The sequence below is a fragment of the Pelodiscus sinensis genome, chromosome 2 (assembly GCF_049634645.1).
Source record: "Pelodiscus sinensis isolate JC-2024 chromosome 2, ASM4963464v1, whole genome shotgun sequence".
Classification (NCBI taxonomy): Eukaryota; Metazoa; Chordata; order Testudines; family Trionychidae; genus Pelodiscus; species Pelodiscus sinensis.
Genome location: NC_134712.1, coordinates 7,410,445 through 7,432,069, shown reverse-complemented (window position 1 = coordinate 7,432,069; position 21,625 = coordinate 7,410,445). Strand labels below are relative to the sequence as shown.

The following is a 21,625-nucleotide window of genomic DNA, read 5'->3' as shown; positions in this document are numbered from 1 at the left end:
CAGTCAATTTGGCGATCCCTGAAATCTCACATTATTATTAGGTTTTCTGGTTTTGTAGCCTTTCATATTTCCCTGAGCACTACAGAATCAGGGTCAGACAATCTTATTCAGGAGGTCTATAGTGTATTCCTACTGCTTCACTCGTATAGCTCAGGCATGGAATATTTATTTGTGTGCATTCTACAGTATGTTTTGATTCATTTAAGATATTTACTATATTTGACACTGTTCTTTCTTTAATATACAGAGCCATCCCTCCACACCAATATGACCTGTCATCTATCGATACACTTTAGAGAGGAATAATCACTTCCCTCGATCTGCTGGCAATACCCCTATTAATGTAGCCCAATATTATGTCAGCCTTCTCGGCAACAAGGGCACACTGTTGACTAATATCCAGCTTCTCATCGACTGTAATCCCCAACTCCTTTTCTGAAGAACTTAGCCTGTAGCAGTGTGAGGAAGTCTTCCATCATAATCTTCCACAATGATCAACAAAGCCTTGCGGCATGATGAAAAAAAACCACTCTTTTCTGTTAAGTCTTGAACCAATGTGTAGGGCTCAGAGTAGGTACAAATGTCTCATCAATAGCTTCTATAAAGTTTAGGAACCCCATCCATGAAAAGCCATCAATAACACTCTGTGCACTGCTAAGCTGTATGACACAGCACAACAGCACTCTCCCAATTCACTACTGACTAGCAGCCATTGGGTGTTCCACATGTCAATGGTAATACACTGCGCCAAGCACAGGGGAATGCTCCTATTATCCTTTCCCAATGCTGCTCTGCAGATTTCAAGGAAAGCTGCCTTTGCCCGTCTGAAGTTTTACTGCCATTGCTGGTCATCCAGGTCTTCATCACTACCTTATCCCACTAGTAACTGCTAGCTGGTTGAGCCCAAAAGCAGAACTCCACTAAGCTCAGGAACTCCAGATAAATGCTCTGCAGAAATAACTGCTTGATTTCATCCCCCTGCTCCTCATTCAGTAGCTGTATCGCTACAATATCAACAACCCAATAAAACTGCAGGGCCAACTCCATCTGCCTGTGTGACTCTGAACAACTCTGCCATGATCACAAAGCTCAGCACAGGATCCTCCACGCTGTCTAACATCAGTTTGAAAATCATGCTGGCAGAATGAATGAATGAATGAATGAATATCATAAGAAGTTGTTAGCTTGAACCCATGTCCCAGAATTTCTGATATGCATCCCAGAATGGACTGAGGGAAAAAAAACAGAACAGAATAGCAAAACAGTCCACCATGAGTTATCTGTCCAAAATACTGACAGGTTAATTCTAACCAACACAGAGCTGTGTGAATGCAATGGTTAACAATGAAAATATCACAATAAAGAATGGACACACTATTATTTGCAATAATTACTGCATTTTAGAGCCAAACTACATAATTGTTAACAGCACTGCAGACATGGCCCAAGAATGGTCTGGTTGCCTGAATAAAAAGAATTCTGTTTGTCAAATATTTTCTAAGCCACAATGCTAACTACATACAGTAAAACTCCGATGGTCCGGCATCTGACGGTCCGGCACTCCTGATGGTCCAGCACCATCAGGAACCCAGAAGTGCTCCGGGCAGCCGGACCATTGGAGCTGCTCTGCCCCCAGCTTCCCCAATTCAGCCGCTGCTAAAACTGACCAGCGCTGAATCCAGGAAGAAGGGGGGCAGAACAGCTGGAGTGCTGCCGGGTAGGTCCAGTAGCGCTGCCCCTCGGGGCTGCAGGACCAACCCAGCAGCACCCCAGCTGTCCCGGATTCAGCCGCTGCTGAAATTGACCAGCGGCTGACTCCAGGAAGCCCGAGACAGAGCTGCTCTGCCCCAGCTTTCTGGAATCAGCCGCTGGTCAGTTTCAGCAGCAGCTGACTTGGGTACACCTGGGACAGAGCAGCTGGGGTGCTGCTGGGTTGGTCCCCGCAGCGCCGAGGTTTGGCGCTACCAGACCAACCCAGCAGTGCCCCAGCTGCTCTGTCCTAGGCGTCCCGATTCAGCCGCTGCTGAAACTGACCAGGACTGACTCCAGGAAGCCCGGGGCAGAGCAGCTCTGCCTCTGGCTTTCTGGAGTCAGCCGCTGATAAGTTTCAGCAGCAGCTGACTTGGGGACACCTGTGGCAGAGCAGCTGGGGTGCTGCTGGGTTGGTCCAGTAGCGACGCTCCTCGGTGCTATGGGACCAACCCAGCAGCCTTCCAGCTGCTCTGCCCCAGGCGTCCTGATTCAGCCGCTGCTGAAACTGACCAGGGCTGACTCCAGAAAGCCCGGAGCAGAGCAGCTCTGCCTCTGGCTTTCTGGAGTCAGCCGCTGATCAGTATCAGCAGCGGCTGACTTGGGGACACCTGGGGCAGAGCAGCTGGGGTGCTGCTGGGTTGGTCCAGTAGCGCCGAGGAGTGGCGCTGCGGGACCAACCCGTCAGCACCACAGCTGCTCTGCCCCAGGCGTCCCCAAGAGCAGCTGGGGTGCTGACGGGTTGGTCTCGCTGCGCCAAGGGTCGGCGCTACCGGACCAACCCAGCAGCACCCCAGCTGCTCTGCTGCAGGCGCCCCCGATTCAGCCGCTGCTGAAACTGACCAGCAGCGGCTGAATTGGGGACTCCTGGGGCAGAGCCGGACTATCAGAAGGGAGGGCTATGAGGGGGTCTGGGGTAGCATCCCCCCACCCCACCCCCCTCATAGCCCCCCCTTCTGATAGTCTGGCATATCTGATAATCCATCACCCCCTGGGTCCTAAAGGTGCCGGATTATCGGAAGTTTACTGTAACTGCATTATGTGTAACACACATAATAGGGATGTGAAGGTTTAACCGGTTAACTGGTAAGCCTCACCCTTAATGGGTTAGAGTTAGAGTTAATGGGTGAGGCTTAAGGTTAATTGGTGGAGCTGGAGCAGCTCCCCACCTGCCATGAGCATGGGGTTGCTCCAGCTCTGTGGGGGCCCACGACAGACAAGGGCTGCTCTAGCATCCAAGCCCCCTGCTCACTCTGTAATCTGTTAACTGGTTAAAGAATGTGTTTTACCTGTTAGCCAATCAAATGGGATTTTACATCCCTCATACATACCTCACTTAGGTCTCTTTAAATTTTAGCCAATTACAATTAAGCACTTTAGCAAATTAACCAAAACAAGGAATAATGGATAGATAACTGTAAATTGCTAGCTATAAAGGTAAGTAGTCTCATAGTAATGTTGCACTACCACCAACTTTTATATATATATAGTCCTTTGCATTTCAAACAGCTTTAAAGACTGTATATATGTATATAGAGATAACTGACCCACCAATGGTGTGGATTACAATAGCCATCCTGCACAGCCATCCTGCACAAGTAATACTACACTTAAACAAAACAAAAAATCATGGATAAAAGTGAGTCTTCTGTGTCTCTATAGAGCCTATCACCATGTAAGCACTGAAGTACTCATTCTGCAAACACTGATGGACATGCTTAAGACTAATCCCTGTGTGTCAAGGAAATTACTTGAATGAAACAATTCACAGGTATACATTTAAACACGTTTACGTGTTATAACACTGCAGACTAAGGGTGTGTCTATACTGCACCCTTAACTTGAAATAAGATACGCAATTTGTGCTACACAAACTGCGTATTTTATTTCACATTTTTTTCAAAATAGGCTATTTCAAAATTTGGCGCATTTACACAGCACCAAATTTCAAAATAAAACATTATTTCAAGACATTCCTTATCCCTCGTGCAACAAGGTTTACAGGCATGCTGAAATAGCGCATCCGCTATATTTCGCAATAGCGGATGCGTTCGAAAGATGCAGGGTAGCTATTTTGGGACACCTCTGATATCCCGAAATAGCACTGCAGTGTAGATGTACCCTAAGAAGGAAAGAACTTCAGTTCAACTACAATGGAGAGATTTTTACCTTTTGGTGGGCAAGCCACAGTTTTCCAAGCAGGAATTAGGCCACAGAGCAGAGGTTAATACCATGAGACTTGAAAAAATAATCAAGTCTCATGAATTAAACCAATGAGACCACTCTATGATTTAAACTTACTCTTATATACACAGCACCTCCAGAAGCAGTATGCTTCTAGCATTACAAGGATGCAGTACTACAGTTCCACCATAACATGTGGTGATATCTAATGACTCACCAACACTACGTCCTGTAGTATCTCTTGTCCTTGTGTTTCTCTCTCTTCAACTGAGAGCGAAAGACAGGAGATGGTCTCTACATCAAGGTACGCAAGTCTTTTGCCAACTCTAGAAGGAACCCTAAAATCCTACTGAATCCTGCCTTGGGCGTGTATGCCTAGGAAGAAGCACTGATGAGCCAAAGTATAGTTCTGTGTCTTAGGGGTTACATTCTAGCCAGAGTTCAGAGGCAGGGAATAGATAGAAAGATGTTATATGAACCAGAAGCCAGAGCAAGAAGCTCTGCAGAACACAAGAGCTACCTGGAATAGCTTATACTATTTGTATTTCTGTTTACTTATTGTAAAGTTACAATAAGAAAGAAGGCAGCTAGAGATTTCTGCCAAGCTGGTGTAAATCTGGATTAAAACAGAAGCCCTGCCCAAAAAAACCAAAAAAATCCAAAAAGTTACGCCGTGACAATGAGCTCTAGCATTCAAACCTGAACCACTGGTGAACATAAATGTCTTTATTTATCACACACCTTTTCCACCGACATAACACTGTCTTTTCTTGCCCTAAAAAACTCGAGTCAAACAAGTCAACCAGACAAAAACACCAGCAAGACACCACTTCCAGAAGTCAGGTGAAGAGCTGTAAGCACTTCCAGGCCACTACTGCTTTAAAGAGATATTTTCATGCTTTGTAGCTTCTGTAGGCTGAGCTTACTCAACACACCAGGGGCTCCCTGCATTCATCCATTTTGCCCCACAAAGTGTGTACGCAATCTCATCCTCCTCTATTTCTGGGACTCATTGCTTATTCCCTTACCAGCATTTGTGTGCCCCAGTCTTTTCTTCCCCTATAGCAAGTTCCCCCATTCCTTCCCCATGCCAGGGGCTATGTGCACACTTTCCATACCTTTCATCATTATATTTCTTTCTTCCTGGGAGATGAACTCCATTGGGGTGAATAGAGAAGAACAGTGCTTCCTGTAAGCAGAGCGCTTGTGAGGCCACTCGGAAGAAACCGAAATGCCACCCAGTTGATTAGCAGAGCGCCCACAGCTAGGTTTTGTATTTCTACTGGTAGTGCACATTCACTCATGCCTCTGTGCACATAAAACATTTATTTTGCATATAGATGCAAAAGATTAGAGGGAACATTAGAGAAGAGTACTGCTATGTGGAAGGCATTAATGGGCGGCATCAACCAGTCGTTTGATCTATAGACAACTGAAGAATTGCAAGAAGTTGTGCTGGCAGAAGTCATAGACTCAAACTTTAAGGTCAGAAGGGACCATTTTGATCATCTAGTTTGACCCCCAGCACAATGCAGGCCACAGAATCTCACCCACCCACTGCTAAAATAATCCTCTCACCTATATCTCAGATATTGAAGTCCTTGAAACGATGGTTCAAAGACCCCAAGATGCAGAGAATCCTCCCGCTAGTGACCCGTGCCTCATGCTACAGAGGAAGGCAAAAAACCTCCAGGGCCTCTGCCAATCTACCCTGGAGGAAAATTCCTTCCCGACCCCAAATATGGCAATCAGCTGAACCCCGAGCATGTGGGCAGGACTCACGAGCCAGACACTCAGAAGTCAATAGGGTTCCGGACACTGATGCCTGAACAATTCATGAAATTATGAAACTGATCAGATGCAACCTTCGAAAGTTATATACAGAAACAGAAAAGTGCTATTGAGTTGTGTGCAAGCCCTTTGCAAGCTCAGCCAATACTACCACCCCACACCTCCTTTTTGAAGCTGTTAGGATATACAAAGCCATTGGTTTACAAGCAATTTTTAAAACATGCTGACTGAACAACGCTTGCTTGACAGTCATTACTATTTTTAAATCCAATAAAACTAGATATTGATATAACATTTATTACAATAGCATCAGAGCACCTTTGTGTGGCTTGCTTCTTATAGATGCAGCTAATAGTACCATCAATTACTGAAGGTTGCCTGTTTCCCCTGTTTTCAATTGCTTATAATATTATCAGAATTTAAGCAGCTGAGCTGAAATTTCCATGCCATTTCCCCATCCCCCCAGGACCTCAGTCTAATTCAATACCCAAAATGTATGGTGTTTAGATAATGAACAACTATTCAATGTTTTGTTTTTTCTTTGTTGTTAAATGTTTAGGTTCATACCTTATTTACTACATGCTATTAAAAGCCTAGTCTGAAAACATAATTAATTTCCTCATACAGTTTTTTTTTTCATTATAGTATGCAAGTGCTTCACAAACACTAATTTATTTTCATAACACTGCTGTAAAGTGAGGATTGGTGATATTCCCATTTTACACAAAGCAAACGAAGACAAAGAGAGTAAGGTAAAAAACATGCAATATGGGTATTTAATTGGCGATGCCTAGGGACCAATCAGAGTATCTGAACACAAAGCACTAACAAATTCTAAAGTACAGTTCCCGTTGACTAACACTGCAGATGTGAGTGCTCTGCAATTCTGCAAATAAGACGTAAAGGTCACAAAGTCATACACGTAAAATGAGGAACACCAATTAGGGATCACCTCTGAGAAGTCTGGTTTAAATCATGGGTGCCCAATTTATAGCCAACCAAAGCATTTAATAAGGCACACAGCCTGCTTCGATACTCTGCAAGGATGATAAGAGGCAGCTAATTGGCTAATCATGTAGTCCACAGAATTTTTACCGACTACATGATTAGTCGATAAGGGAAGGCGGTCAGTCCCAGTTTGTGCAAGGTCCAGGAGCTACTACTGCTGCGGCTCTGCAGTTTAAATGTAACAGGAGCTGAGCGTACAGGCAGCTTGTCTCCTACTACATTTAAACTGCAGAGGCGCTGTAGGGGTAGGTACCAGACTAGCAAAAGCCAGGACCAAGCAATCCTGGCTCAATCCCAGTTCACGCTGGGTCCAGGAGCTATCCCCACTGCAGACCTGGTGCGAGCCAGGACTGAGCTGAGCTGCCTGCCCAGTCAGAGTAGCCCGTCTGCAGTGGTCGGGGCTGGCCGTGGGCAGAGGCTGTTCCAGCAGCCCCTGTGCTCATCAAGAGCAGAGGCTGCTTTGTGGCAGCCTCCCCTGCTCTCCCCTCACCACTGCATTTCCTCTGATAGAGGCAGCAGCAAGGGAGAGAGGGGGCAGGCAGAACCACAGAGACAGTGCAGCAAGGGGAGGGGGGAATGCGAGTAGTCAACTAGACTTCTTGACAAGGCTAGGCTTATCGGGTAGTCGACTAGTCAACTACTCGTTTACATTCCTAATATAATGTATTAATGGCTGACTCAGTGTTTTGTCTTCATGTTTACATCATTTTCGTTTATTTACACACTTGTATTTAGATAGGCAGTTTATATGTGCAGTATGGCTTATACAATATTGAGCTTAAAATATTAATCAATACAGGTGACTTTAAATCTTATTAAAATATGTAGAATCTGTTTGGCACACACAAGGTTATGAGTAGGTTTATGTGGCTCCCCTGTGTAATAAGATTGGGCACCACTTATTTAAATACTTGCTTAGCATCATATAGAATTGCTGTGACAGAAGAAGGGATGGAATTAAATATTCATCTGACTTTTTCCATGAGATCAACCATTCTCTTCCTACAATCCCATGCCTTGTTGATTATACACCTTCCAAATCCTGCAACAAATGATATATAGGGGATCTTCAGACATGCCATTCACTGCACTAGGGATGTAAAAAGTCATTTTAAAAGATAACTGTGTACCCGCTAAAAATCTTAGTGGTTACATGTTACACAGGCTGTGGGCTCTGCAGTATAAAGCTAAGCTTTATACTGCAAAGCCTGCAGCAAAGCCTCCCCGGGAGAAGGCTTCACTGCAGCAGTAAAGCTGCCACTCTGGGAGCAGGGCCAGCAAGGGTTGCCGGACTCACTTCTGGAGAGGAGCTTCGCTGTGGACACTGCAGCTGAAGCAGGAGGCCGGCAGGGGCTGCCAGTGCTGCTGCTGCAATGAAGCTGCCTCCCTAAAAGCGAGGCCAACAAGAAGTTTTGTATGTGTAATAAAGAAACACAGCATGTTAAATTCATAGCACATAGATTGTATCTATCTCCTAGGTATCTGGGTATATAACACAGATAAAAAGGGGATAGTGCAAAAAATTGTCAAATAATTAAGCAGAGCTAATCTCAGATTTCTCCATACCCACAAATTGCTGACCAAACAAATCTACTTCTAGCCCTACTTCTATTTGATAAACATATAAGAAAAATGTTACATTAAATGTAATATGTCTGGCCCAAAATTATCTTGAGACAGTTCAATGGTCTGTGTTTCACAGGAGGTAAGACTAGATGATTCCAATGGTCCCTTCAGGCCTAGGAATCTATGAATTTATCTTTGCCTACTTGTTATGGTGCTATAATTTTACAATACTGTCAATAAGGAAGCTGAGTGAAACCTTATGACAAAATCTTATCTAAGAAGGTGCATTGTACTACAAGATATTTAGCCAACAAACTAATAAATACATAGCTGTCATGGTTTTACCAGGATATGACTCATTTCAGTCTTTTTACACACAGTGTATTTCAAAAGTACAAATGGCTGCAGACCAAAAAGCGCACTTGTACATGACATCGTGACATTAATAACTGTTCATTTAAAAGGTCAATTCAGAGGAAAGGAAACAATCAAAGATCCTAAATATGGTTAGTTCCCATCTAAGCTAAATACATTTTGAGATCAATTGGTAATTTTTTGGGGGGGAAGGGAGGAAGAGACAGACTGACAATTTCAGGCTCTGACTTTTCTGGGTTTTCCATGCTATGGCTGAAGACACTGCTAATACACAGCACTAACTCACTGCCTTCATTATTGTGGATATAGGGATATCACCTGAAACATGAAACAAATGGGTTTGAACTCAGATATTGGCAAGTAAGGGACCATATATTAGCCTGTAACCACTGGCGTTAAAACAGTGTAAAATCTTGCAGAAAAAATGGATCATGCCCAGTACCAGAAGTATAAATTACGAGACCAAAAAGCAAATAATTCACCATGCCTTACCAGCTGCCAGTATCCCGGCTAGCTCTTATCCAGCTAACATAATCTTTAATTTACTCCCCCCCCCCCCCCCATACTCACTGTCAATATAAAAATGTAGGATAGACTGAAAATCTGGGGTATGGTCAGATAAATTAACTTTACTATAAAAAAAACAAATACAAATAATACTTTAACATTATACTGATTAGACCTGACCTAAAGAGAGAAGGAAGGACAGTAAAGGGGAAAGAAGATAGTGGAGGCCATGTCATGTAAATCTGAGGTCCCAGCTTCTTTATTCAGGTCTCATATGCTGCACAGGAAACTAGATCTTGGTCTCAAGCTTCCAGGCTGGCACTTGAAGGCTTTATTGTTTGATCTAACTACAAAGCTTCAGTTTTATAAATGAAGTGATAAAACTGAAGACTACTATAAGCTTGAACTTTAGTATCTTTAAAACTTGCATGAAAAAACCACAGGAAGACCAACTTTAATCATATCAAGGCATTCGTAGCTATGTAACAGGTTAGTACAGACATGGCATATTAGAAACTAGGAGAAGTGAACAGGCGGGGAAAAATAATTATTCGCCTAGAATTTTAAAAGCAACTAGAAATCCTTGGACAAGAAATTTAAAAAAGTGTTACTGTGCATGAGAAGACAGTCCTTTAGAACAACACATCTGGGTAGTGATGAGACAAGTGAACCAGCATTCGGTGACCTTCACTTGTGAGTGAACCTTTACAGATCAACTATATCAGACACAATTTGAAGGGCTTTACAAAATGAAAGAGGATACCTTGAAGTTAATCTGAAAAGCAGCTTGCAGTGTATCAGAGTCAGGGATGTAGTTACATTTTTTGCTACATCCACAGTGCTAGCAGCAGCATTTTGTACCTGCTGACATATATTAAAATCATGATTGCAGCCAAGACATTATAATAGTCTAAATGTACAAAAATAATGGGATGAACTGCATCAGCAAATGAGGTGAGGAAATGCTCTGCCAGTATTCCTGAACTGTTGACAGAAAGATTTTGTTACAGTTCAAAACATAAGTGATGTCAATCTTGCTGGACTCTGGTCTCCCCTGCTGCTCATCACAAAAGAAAGTTTAGCAACAAAAAGCATTAAAATCTGGGCAACAAGAACGAGTTGTTCCCACAATTCTGCTTTGACTACAATCAATTGTTTAAAAAAAGAAATATAGTATTTTGTAGCTGGTGATTTTAGTATATTGTTCATGTATTGTGTGATGTTATGATCAGGGTGGTTTTGATTTAAATCACTAGTCAGGAAGACTGTATTTAATCATAGTTTTCTACATAAAAGTGCATTCCAGTGAGAGAATGGTATGGTAGCTTTTAAATCAATGAAGGCTACTCTCAGAGGGCGTATGTAGACTACATCCCTCTTTCAAAAGAGGTATGTAAATTAGGCAGATCGAAAGTGCAAATGAAGCGGGGATTTAAATATCCCGCGTTTCATTTGCATAATCGCATCACAACGTTCTTTTGAAAAAGGGTATTTCGAAAGCGAAAACGCCATTTTTTCCGAAAGAACACTGTGACACGATTATGCAAATAAAGCACGGGATATTTAAATGCCCACTTCATTTGCGCTTTTGATCTGCCTAATTTACATCCCTCTTTCAAAAGAGGGATGTAGTCTAGATGTAGCCAGAAAGACTTCAAGAATTCTGGAATACGCTGCTTAAACAGTTTCATTTTTGTTTGAACTGCCCGGCTTCTCCTTGGCCAGATCTATTCTGCCCCCAACAATCTATTCATTGAACTTTTTGAAACTCTGCAATTTTAGCTAGGTGTAAGGGATAGACTCCGTGTACATTGATGTAAAGAGAGTTGAGGTCTGTTACTTCTCACCTCTATACAGCTGCTCCCCGAGTTGCGAATGGTGAGTTACGACCGTTCACACTTACGACCAAAGGCGTTCTTCCTCGTGAAATGAGGTTTACCACTGTCGAAAGAAAAGCCGCATTCTTTCGATTTAATTTCTGCAGTCTAGACACAGGTGAAGTTTTTTCGAAAAAAGGCTACTTTTTTCGAAAAAAACCCTGAGTCTGGACACAGCCCAAGAGGCAAAGTGGGCCAGGAACAGAACCCCCGTTTATAATGTGGGAAATAAGGGTTTGACTTACAACGGCTCAACTTATGATGATTCTCCAGGAACTAATTAGGTTGTAAGTGCAGGGGTAGCATGTATAGTGTAGCCTTAATTTAAACTATATTTTTTTTCAAAAAACATTTTGTCAAAAAAATTTGATTTCAATTAAAAAAAATCTGATTATTTTTATTTTTTTTAAATCACTGATTGTTATCCACCCTGGTTGAAGGATATTAAGTATCATGTAATTGACTAATCAAGTAGTTGATGGATTTTTGCATCAACTATTTGATTAGTTGCTAGGGCACTGCCACCCCTTTGAAATGCTGCGGCAGCATTTCGAAATGGCAGCGCTGCATGGAACCCGGGATCAGCTGGGGTCTCCGCAGCTGATCCTAGGCTCCACGCAGTGCTGCTGCTTTGAAATGCTGCAGCGGCATTTCAAAGAGGCAGCCCCACACAGCTGATCCCAGGCTCCATGCTGCGCTACCCCTTTGGCAGCACTGCACAGCTGATCCTGGGCTCCGCACAGCGCTACAAAGGGAGAGGTGCAGTGGGATAGCGAGCACCTCCCCATCAACTGATCGAGTATTTGATGGCAATTCCATCAACAACTCAAATAATTAATCAAAATTTAACATCCCTAGTTTGACACTATAGCCAAACCAATGTTTGTGTAATACAACATCACTAAAAATATTTTCAAGTAAAAAGGAAGGCTGAAAATCAGTGAAGAAAACAGAAGTCAGAAAAATATTGGTCTCAATGCAAACAAAATATAACCCTGCAATGAAGCATTAAAGTGCTTAGGGAAAGGCCAGATGAACCAAACAGGACTAATAGCATAAAGAGCAAAAGTAGAGGTACTGAACACCACAGACTCCAAACATATTGAATGACTATGATTTGGAAGAATGAATATACACCAAGTAAGTTTTTACTTGCAATCATAGAATGTGATTAGAAGATTGGAAAATTTGTCTCCATTATGATAGTGTTATCCTGACTGCAGAGTGTTCAGCTGAGCAGCTTTGGTATGAAGCAGCTACAAAGCTTTTGTAGGTAAGACAGAATCTTACAAATACCCCTCGCACAAGCTGTCCATCTGACAGATTAAGTTTAGCAGTCCCTGTGCCCATCAGACTAGCAGCAAGACTGCAATAGTAATGTCACAAAGATGCTACATCTTTACAGGGCCCTGTTAAAAAATTAAAAACTTGAACGCATATCATTTAGCGCTGATAGTTAAGAGCAACATACACAAACATTCTCGCAAAGAAAATAGCCTCAAAGTACACTATTTCCATAACCAGTTAAAAGCTCAGCAAGTGCGGCCAACTTCCCTACAGTACCAGTACTACTACTACCTATATTAAAACCACTTAGCATTTACAGTGCTTTCCGTCAGTAGATTTCAAAGGCCTTTACAAAGGAGGTTAACATCATTACCTCCATTTTAGAGAAGGAGAAATATAGCCACCAGGAAGTGAAATGACTTTTCCAAGATCACCTAGTAGAACAGTGCTGGAGCTAGGAATAGAATGCAGGTCTCCAAAGCCCCTGTCCACTGCTCTATCCATTAGGAAACACTGCATCCCCTTAGCCTTCAGAGAAGTATATTTTTCCCCAACTGCTTTGAATAACTTAGAAATGTCTTAATGAATTTTCCTCACATAAAACAAAAAGCATTTCAACTAAGCCTAAATATGGAAATCAATCCAAAATAAAACTTCCCATCCATCCCCCCCTTTCAGAAAAGTGAGTGGAGGAACCAAATTGGGGTCATGAATTAGACAGTTGAATTTATTTATAGCTATAAAATTTATTTTACAGTAGTCTAATGAAAGGATACATGATCTCATATGCTATCTAAACCAGATTTATGTCAAAGGGAATCTGGGATGATTCTTATTACAGCTTAACATTAATTGCTTACCATTGGGATCTTCAAAAGCATCTAAGAGAGTTAAGCAGAGCAAGCCTGATTGAAAAATCAATGGGATTTGTGCTCTCTTAAGGCTCTCAGGCGCTTCAGAATATCTCAGCCCAAACAATTTTACCCAATATTAATAAAACACAGGGAAAATGGACATTCCACATACCTTAAGTTGATTTTCCAGCTTTCAGTAGTAGGTACTTGCTAAGAATGACATAGAAGTCTGAAATGATAATTTAGACTTTATCAGGATACTTTTTTGACATACAAACTTTCAGATCAGTCATACCTGAAACACACTGAACACAAATACAGTAGCATAACAGTGACCCCAGAATTTTTTAAGTCAAAATAATTTTTCAAATAAATGGACTATGTGACAGTGAGTTAGGGGTACATCTTCCATTATGATATTTACTAGAGAGAGAAATGAAAGCCTTATAGCAAGGCTAGGCAACCTACGGCACAAGAGGCACGTGAGCCAATTTTTAATGGCATGCATGGCGGGAACTCAGTCCTCCCTCCCCCTCCCCGGCAGTGGCTGGAGCCCTGCAGTCACCACGCAGCTGCAAGCTGGAGAACCAGCTCTGTCTTCCTACTGGAAGGGCAAGCAGGGGGGTGAGACACGGGTACGTAGGGGCCGGGGAGGCCTAGACTCATAGACTCATAGACTTTAAGGTCAGAAGGGACCATTATGATCATCTAGTCTGACCCCCTGCACAGTGCAGGCCACAGAATCTCGCCCACCCCTCTTAGAATAATCCTCTCACCTATGTCTCAGATATTGAAGCCTTCCAATACTTTGAAGGCCCCAACATGCAGAGAGTCCTTCAGCTGTGATCTGTGCCCAATGCTACAGAGGAAGGCGAAAAACCTCCAGGGCCTCTGCCAATCTACCCCGGAGGAAAATTCCTTCCTGACCCCAAATATGGCGATCAGCTAAACCCTGAGCATGTGGGCAAGACTCATCAGCCAGACACCCAGAAAGTTCCCTATAGCAACTCCTATCATCCCTCCATTGACCTATTTCCAACTGGAAATGAATGGTCAATTAGTTACCAAGATCATGTTATTTCATCCAACCATCCCCTTATCATAGAATCAGAACTGGAAGAGACCTCAGAAGGTCGTCAAGTCCAGCCCTCCGCTCTAGGCAGGACCAATCCCATCTAAATCAACCCGGCCAGGGCTTTGTCAAGCCGAGACTTAAACACCTCTAGGGATGGAGACTCCACTACTTCCCTAGGTAACCCATTCCAATGCTTCACTACCCTCCTAGTAAAATAGTTTTTCCTAATATCCAATCTGGACCTCTCCCACCACAACTTGAGACCATTGCTCCTTGTTCTGCCATCTGTCACTACTGAGAACAGCCTCTCTCCATCCTCTTTGGAACCTCCCTTCAGGAAGTTGAAGGCTGCTATCAAGTCCCCCCTCACTCTTCGCTTCTGCAGACTAAACAGACCCAAGTCCCTCAGCCTCTCCTCGTAGGTCATATGCTCCAGACCCCTAATCATTTTGGTTGCCCTCCGCTGGACCCTCTCCAATGCGTCCGCATCCTTTTTGTAGTGGGGGGCCCAGAACTGGACACAGTACTCCAGATGTGGCCTCACCAAAGCCGAATAAAGGGGAATAATGACATCTCTGGATCTGCTGGCAATGCTCCTCTTAATGCATCCTAATATGCCATTAGCTTTCTTGGCTACAAGGGCACACTGTTGACTCATATCTAGCTTCTCATCCACTGTAACCCCCAGGTCCTTTTCTGCAGAACTACTACTTAACTGGTTGGTCCCCAGCCTGTAACTATGCTTGGGATTCTTCCGTCCCAAGTGCAGGACTCTACACTTGTCTTTGTTGAATCTCATGAGATTTCTAGTGGCCCAATCCTCCAATTTGTCCAAGTCACTCTGGACCCTATCTCTGCCCTTAAGCGTATCTACCTCTCCCCCTAGCTTAGTGTCATCTGCAAACTTGCTGAGGGTGCAATCTATCCCCTCATCCAGGTCATTAATAAAGATATTGAACAAAACCGGTCCTAGAACCGAACCTTGGGGCACTCCACTAGAAACCGACCTCCATCCTGACATCGAACCGTTGATCACTACCCGCTGGGCCCGGCCTTCTAGCCATCTTTCTATCCATCTTACCGTCCATTTATCCAATCCGCATTCCCTTAACTTGCTGGCAAGAATATTGTGGGAGACCGTATCAAAAGCCTTGCTAAAGTCAAGGTATATAACATCCACTGACTTTCCCATGTCCACTGAGCCAGTTACCTCATCATAGAAGCTAATCAGATTGGTCAAGCACGACTTGCCCTTTGTGAATCCATGCTGACTATTCCTGATCACTTTCCTCTCATTCAAGTGTCTCAAAATGGACTCCTTTATGATCCCTTCCATGATTTTTCCAGGAACCGAGGTAAGACTGACCGGCCTATAGTTCCCTGGATCGTCCTTCTTCCCTTTTTTGAAGATGGGCACTACATTTGCCTTTTTCCAATCATCCGGGATTTCGCCCGATCTCCACGACTTTTCAAAGATAATGGCCAAAGGCTCCTCAATGACATTTGCCAACTCCTTCAGTACCCTTGGGTGCATTAAGTCTGGACCCATGGATTTGTGTACGTTTAGTTTTTCTAAATAGTTCCTAACCTGTTCTTTACCCACCAAGGGCTGTCCATCTTCTTCCCATCTTGCGTCGCTTAGCACAGAAGTCCAGGAGCCGACCTTGTCCGTGAATACAGAGGCAAAGAAAGCATTGAGTACTTCAGCTTTCCCCACATCCTCTGTCACTAGGTTACCTCCTTCATCCATTAGGGACTGCACACCCTCTCTGATCACCTTCTTCTTGTTGACATGCCTGTAGAAACCTTTCTTGTTATCCTTCACATCCTTAGCCAGTCGCAACTCCATTTGCGCTTTCGCCTTCCTGATAACCCCCCGGCATTCTCGAACTATACATTTAAGCTCCTCCCTAGTCATTTGTCCAAGTTTCCACTTTCTGTAAGCTTCCTTTTTGTGCTTAAGTACACCAAGGATTTCCCCTGTAAGCCAATCCGGTCTCCTACCAGGTTTGCCTCTCTTGCTACGTGTCGGGATGGTTTCTTTTTGTGCCTTCAATAAGGCTTCTTTAAAATACTGCCAGCTGTCCTGGACTCCTTTCCCCTTCATGTTAACATCCCAGGGGATTCTTTCCATCAGATCTCTGAGGGAGTCAAAATCTGCTTTTTTGAAGTCCAAGGTGTGTATTTTACTACTCTCTTTCCTTCCTTTGGTCAGGATCCTGAAATCTACCATCTCATGATCACTGCTTCCCAGGTTGTCACCCACCTCTACGTCCCCTATTAGTTCCTCCCTGTTTGTGAGGAGAAGGTCAAGCTGTGCACGGCCCCTGGTCGGATCCTTCAGCACTTGTACCAAGAAGTTATCCCCAACATTCTCCAAAAACTTCCTGGATTGCCTGTGTACTGCCGTATTGGTTTCCCAACAGATGTCAGGGTGATTAAAGTCCCCCATGAGAACCAGGGCCTGCGATCTGGAAGCTTCGCTCATTTGTTCGAAGAAAGCCTCATCTACCGCATCCACCTGGTTCGGTGGCCTGTAGCAGACACCAACCACAACATCACTGCTGTTTGCTCCTTTAAACCTGACCCATAGACTTTCAACAAGTTTTTCTCCCTCTTTATACTGGAGTTCAGAGCAATCATAGTGCTCTCTTACATATAGTGCAACTCCTCCTCCTTTTCTCCCCTGCCTATTCTTCCTGAACAATCTATACCCTTCCATGACAGCGCTCCGCCTAACAAGCGGAGAAGCTGGCATGACCTTTCACTGGGGTCTGAGTCCCTGGGGCTGCCCTTGCTCAGCCTGGGTGTGCAGCTCCTGGGAGCTAAGGGCTTACCCCCACACACACACACTACAGGCTCTGCTCCCTGCTCTGGGAGAGGGCGGGGCTGGAGCTGCTCTGCAGACCTGGGGTGAAGTGGCCAGACACAAGCTGCTGCCATCTCTGTGGGGCTTCAAACCCTGTACTGCACCATGCTGCTCCATGCGTGTAGCCAGACAGGAACCCCTCCACCCCCCCCGTAACATCCACCTTGCTTGCCTGGAGCATACAGGGCACACGCAGAGCAGTAAAATCAGCATAGTCTTTGAAGCCTTGACAGGAGGCCCGGATATGCTAGCTCACAGTGACCCTGGACAACTGTAAGCAGATATATGAGGGTGAAAGAGCTAATCGCTGACCAAGAGGCTGCAGAGGAGTGCCCTTGACTGAAACCCATATTGATACGATCACACACCCGTCCACGGGGGGAGGAATCTCCCGCCCAGTAAAGAATGTCCAGTACAAACAATTTAGTTATCTCTCTCTTGCAAGTGTAAATTAAGTTGAAACTCCCGTGTAAGAACTGGCATCACAAAGATGGACCAACACAATTTGGCATCTTAGATAAGAAAGAGGATACAGGCCCCTATGGGTATAAAGATGGGTCCAGCAGCACACGTACTCTGAGCGTCAATCTACCATCTATCTGCTGGTTGGGTTAGGTAATTGGCCCCGAGGTTCCACGGGGACGCCCACCTCGTATTCATCTTTCCTAGGAATTGAGGGACTGGCCCTGGCCTGATACGCTGGAGTCGAAAGGCACAGAAGGGGGTACAAATTGTACCTGGCTGTGTCCTTTGTCTTAAGTGTACACATAGACTTAAAGCTCTTTAAAGATTAAGCTGTCACTTGGTACCATTATTTCTATTTTCTATCTTTATTTTCTTTGTAACCATTTTTAAGATCTATATTTGCTAGCAGTTAAGAAATAGAGCAATAGCCATTGTAACCATATGATTTATAAGCTTCTTTAATAAACCTGTAACTGTTTAAGCTTTAACCTGACTCCTTCAGTTGCTGTAACAGAACCAAGCACAATTTAAAAGAACTCCAGCCGGTCATAGGGCAGACACAGTGAGGGAGAGCTGGGCATTTGGGTTCTGTCGCCTCCATGGGACAGACCCTTTGGGGCATCCGTCAGCCTTCCCTAGGCTGCTCTCTGCAAAGGGACCCCGGTCCTAGCAGCTAAAGACACGGATGAAATAAGCTCTCCCTGTACACCCTTGGGGCATCCGTCAGCCTTCTCTGTGCTGCCCGCTGCGTAGGGACCCTGGTCCTAGCAGTTGAAGACTCGGATGTGACACACTCCCCCTGCAAACTCTCGGGAGGGGGGGCGCCCGTCAGCCTTCCCTAGGCTGCCCGCTGCGAAGGGATCTCGATCCTAGCAGTTGAAGACTCGGGTGTATGTATGTATATCTCTCTCTCTCTCTCTCTCACACACACACACACACACAGCGCCGTCGGCTGACAGTGCGGGGTGTCTGCAGAGATGGGGAGCCCCTTCCCCAATGCCTCACTGTGCCCAGCTGTGCTGGAAACAGCCCTGAGCAGCCCCAGGCTCTGCCCACCCCAGCCCCAGAGCAGTAGCCTGCAGGCGAGGGGCGAGCCCTGGGCAAACAGCTGGGCTGGGCAGGGAAGTGATTCTGTCCCACCACAGTCCCTCCTCACCCCAGTGTTGCTCCCAGGGGGCTGGAGTCCCAGCGCTGCTGCGCTGCCAGTGTGCACGCTGGGGGCATGGGAATGTGGGAGTGGTGGAGTGAAGGTGGATGGGGGGGCAGGATAGGAGGGAGCATGATTGCACTGATGGGGATGAGGAGATGCAGGGGATCAGGCTGGGAGGGTTTCATGGGGCTGAGGGGAGTGAGGCTGGAGCAGAGAGAAAGATATGGGAGGAGGAGATACAATTTTACTCTGCAGAAGGTGCACTTTCCTTTACTCCCCACTTCTTTGACTCCCTCCCCAACTAGCTATTTGGCTGCATTCTCACCCTCTCACCTTTTCTCCCTAGCTGCAGCTGGTTCAGAAAATATGGTCACCTACCCAGCCTGCCCCTGCCTCCTCCTATCCCCAGCATGCATATCCGTAAATAGAAGTGAAGAAGTTAAATCTTGGCTCACCACTTCTGAAAAGTTGATGGCCCCTGCCTTACAAAATGCTCGAGTATGTTGTTGAAAGTACTATAGTTGATGTGAAGATGGTAAAAATGCTGGAGACTTTTCCCTTACTATTTTCATGCTTTCAAGGTTTTGGATGGATTGGGGTCCTGATGGAATTAGTTGAAAGCAGGAGTTCTCTTTCTGAGCCCTCTCCACGTGCTATAAGAACTCCATGGCCCACTTGTGGCACAATAACTGTTTTTAGCATTACAGGGTAACTGTCTAGAGCAGGGGTCTCCAAACTTTTCAGCCCGAGGGCCGCATTAACTATCAAACAGCAGTTCGGGGGCCGACTACACACTTGAGGTCCAAATAAAAAACAATCAAAACATGGATGTTGTTTTTAATTATTTATTTAATATTATTTTATTCAGTTATTATTTAATAACACATTGATACACTACTAAAAAGTAAGCAGCGAATAAGGTTTTGCAATGTAATGATCGGTTGGAAAACATAACGCACTACTGCGTGCCTCTATTTTAATTCGGTAAAAACATAACATCCACGTAAGCGGCGGCTGATCTTGGCAGGATACACGTAAATTTCCGTAATTTTTTTTCCGTAGACAAAAAGGTCTCCACGGGCCGGATGAGAGGGCCTCGCGGGCCGCATCCGGCCCGCGGGCCGTAGTTTGGAGACCCCTGGTCTAGAGCCACATGAAACTAAGCTGCTCAAGTTTCAGCGGGGTCAAAGTCCCAGGGTTTAGCCCCATGTGCTGAGACTGGCTTTGTGCCCAGGGCCCCAGCATGTCTAATTCCAGCACTGCTTATCGGACCTCCCGAAACCTGGTTGCAGCCCCCAGGGAGCCATAGATCCTGGTCTAAATGTACTTTTATGTTAATTGTATGTGTACATTAAGTCATCGTCATCATCATGGCCTCCACACATCTCGAAAGACGGTGGGATGCAGCATTTAACTGGTCGCTTTTTGCAATGTTTTGTGTGGCTCAATAGACCAATGAGAGAAAGGCATGTTCGTCTGCAGTAGGTACAGTTCCATGCTGTAGTAGTGTTAGTTGTTATCATCCGTTCTTTTCTCTTCATTCTTTTCTTGTTCTGGTTTTCTGCCAAAGTCATACAGTATGTGAAGTGTGTAGGACAAATAAGGCCCTAATTCCTGAATGAGGGTTCCACATGTTACGCCACTACAAGTAAGCAAATAAATCTTCATGAAGAAAATCTTATCAGGTGAGAAGAACTAGTTACTCATCCCATGCAGTAACTGCAATTTTTCAAGATGTGTCCCTCTAAGGTGCTCCACCCTAGATGTGTTTGCACTCTCTGCACCTTTAAGCAGAGATTGTCATGGCACTGTACATTTGGCTAGTGCATGTGTGCCTGTCTGTATCATGTCCCCTACAGCCACTGTATAACACTGTGCAAGTGACCTGCTTTTCATTCCTTTTCTAATACAAAGCCCCATAGCAGAGATCACTGAAGCAAAGAGGAAGAAGGGTAAGTAGCATTGTGAATCTCAAAGAACTACAATTACCGCACAGAGTGAGTAACCATTCAAGTAGTGTCCGACTCTAGATGATACAGAGCAGTTCCCTTTAAAGGCAAAGGAGTCTTCAGAGCTGAGTCCGGTATGGAAAAAAAATACAGCCAAGCAGAACACAATATCAGAAGTAGAATTGTGAGTTATTGCATAGCATTCAGTGAATGTATTTAGAGAAGTCCAGGTTGCAGTCTCACTTATTTCAATAATGGGCATGTGTTTGAGATTTGCCATAGAGGTGAAAATGGTCCTTGTACAGTGAGTTCGTACATCAAAAGGTACTTGAATATTACAAAATTAGTAGCAAGAATAAATGCAATCAGATATCCACATTGAAAGACTTTGGTTACAGATAAGGCTTTGTTTTAGTCTCTTTTTTTTTTTAAATAAAGATCATGGATAGGTCATAAATACAGGCAGTCCCCGGGTTACGTACAAGAAAGGGACTGTAGGTTTGTTCTTAAGCTGAATTTGTATGTAAGTCGGAACGGGTACATATTGTAGTGGAAACTCTAGCCAAACATTTCTCCAGAGCTCAGTTTTATTCTCCCACACCTCACTTCCCTCAGTCCTTTATTCTCAAGCTGAGGTGTCTGCTGAGAAAAGCCGCTCCACGTCTCCCTGGTCTGCTGGGGGGAAGCAGCTAGTGCAGGGTTGCCTCACCCCGTTTGTAAGTAGGGATCCGATGTAAGTCGGATCCATGTAACCCAGGGACTGCCTGTATTAGAATCACAGGGCTGGAAGAGACCTCAGGAGGTCAGCTTTCTATCCATCTTATAGTCCATTTATCCAATCCATACTTCCCTAACTTGCTGGAAAGAATACTGTGGTAGACAGTATCAAAAGCTTTGCTAAATTCAAGGTATAATCACA

General features: G+C 44.5%; 1 protein-coding gene across 15 annotated transcripts in view; it reads right to left on the bottom strand.

The window, feature by feature from the left end:
* Positions 1-21,625, bottom strand: part of PTK2 (protein tyrosine kinase 2) — a 330,274-nt gene that overhangs the window by 288,468 nt on the left and 20,181 nt on the right. For 2 of the 15 annotated variants that reach the window (XM_075920062.1, XM_075920063.1), the window contains exon 2: positions 13,371-13,427. The exons of the other annotated variants lie outside the window; for them this stretch is intronic. The gene's annotated coding sequence lies outside the window, so the exon portion shown is untranslated. The remainder of the gene's footprint in view (positions 1-13,370; positions 13,428-21,625) is intronic. 15 annotated transcript variants of the gene reach the window in all.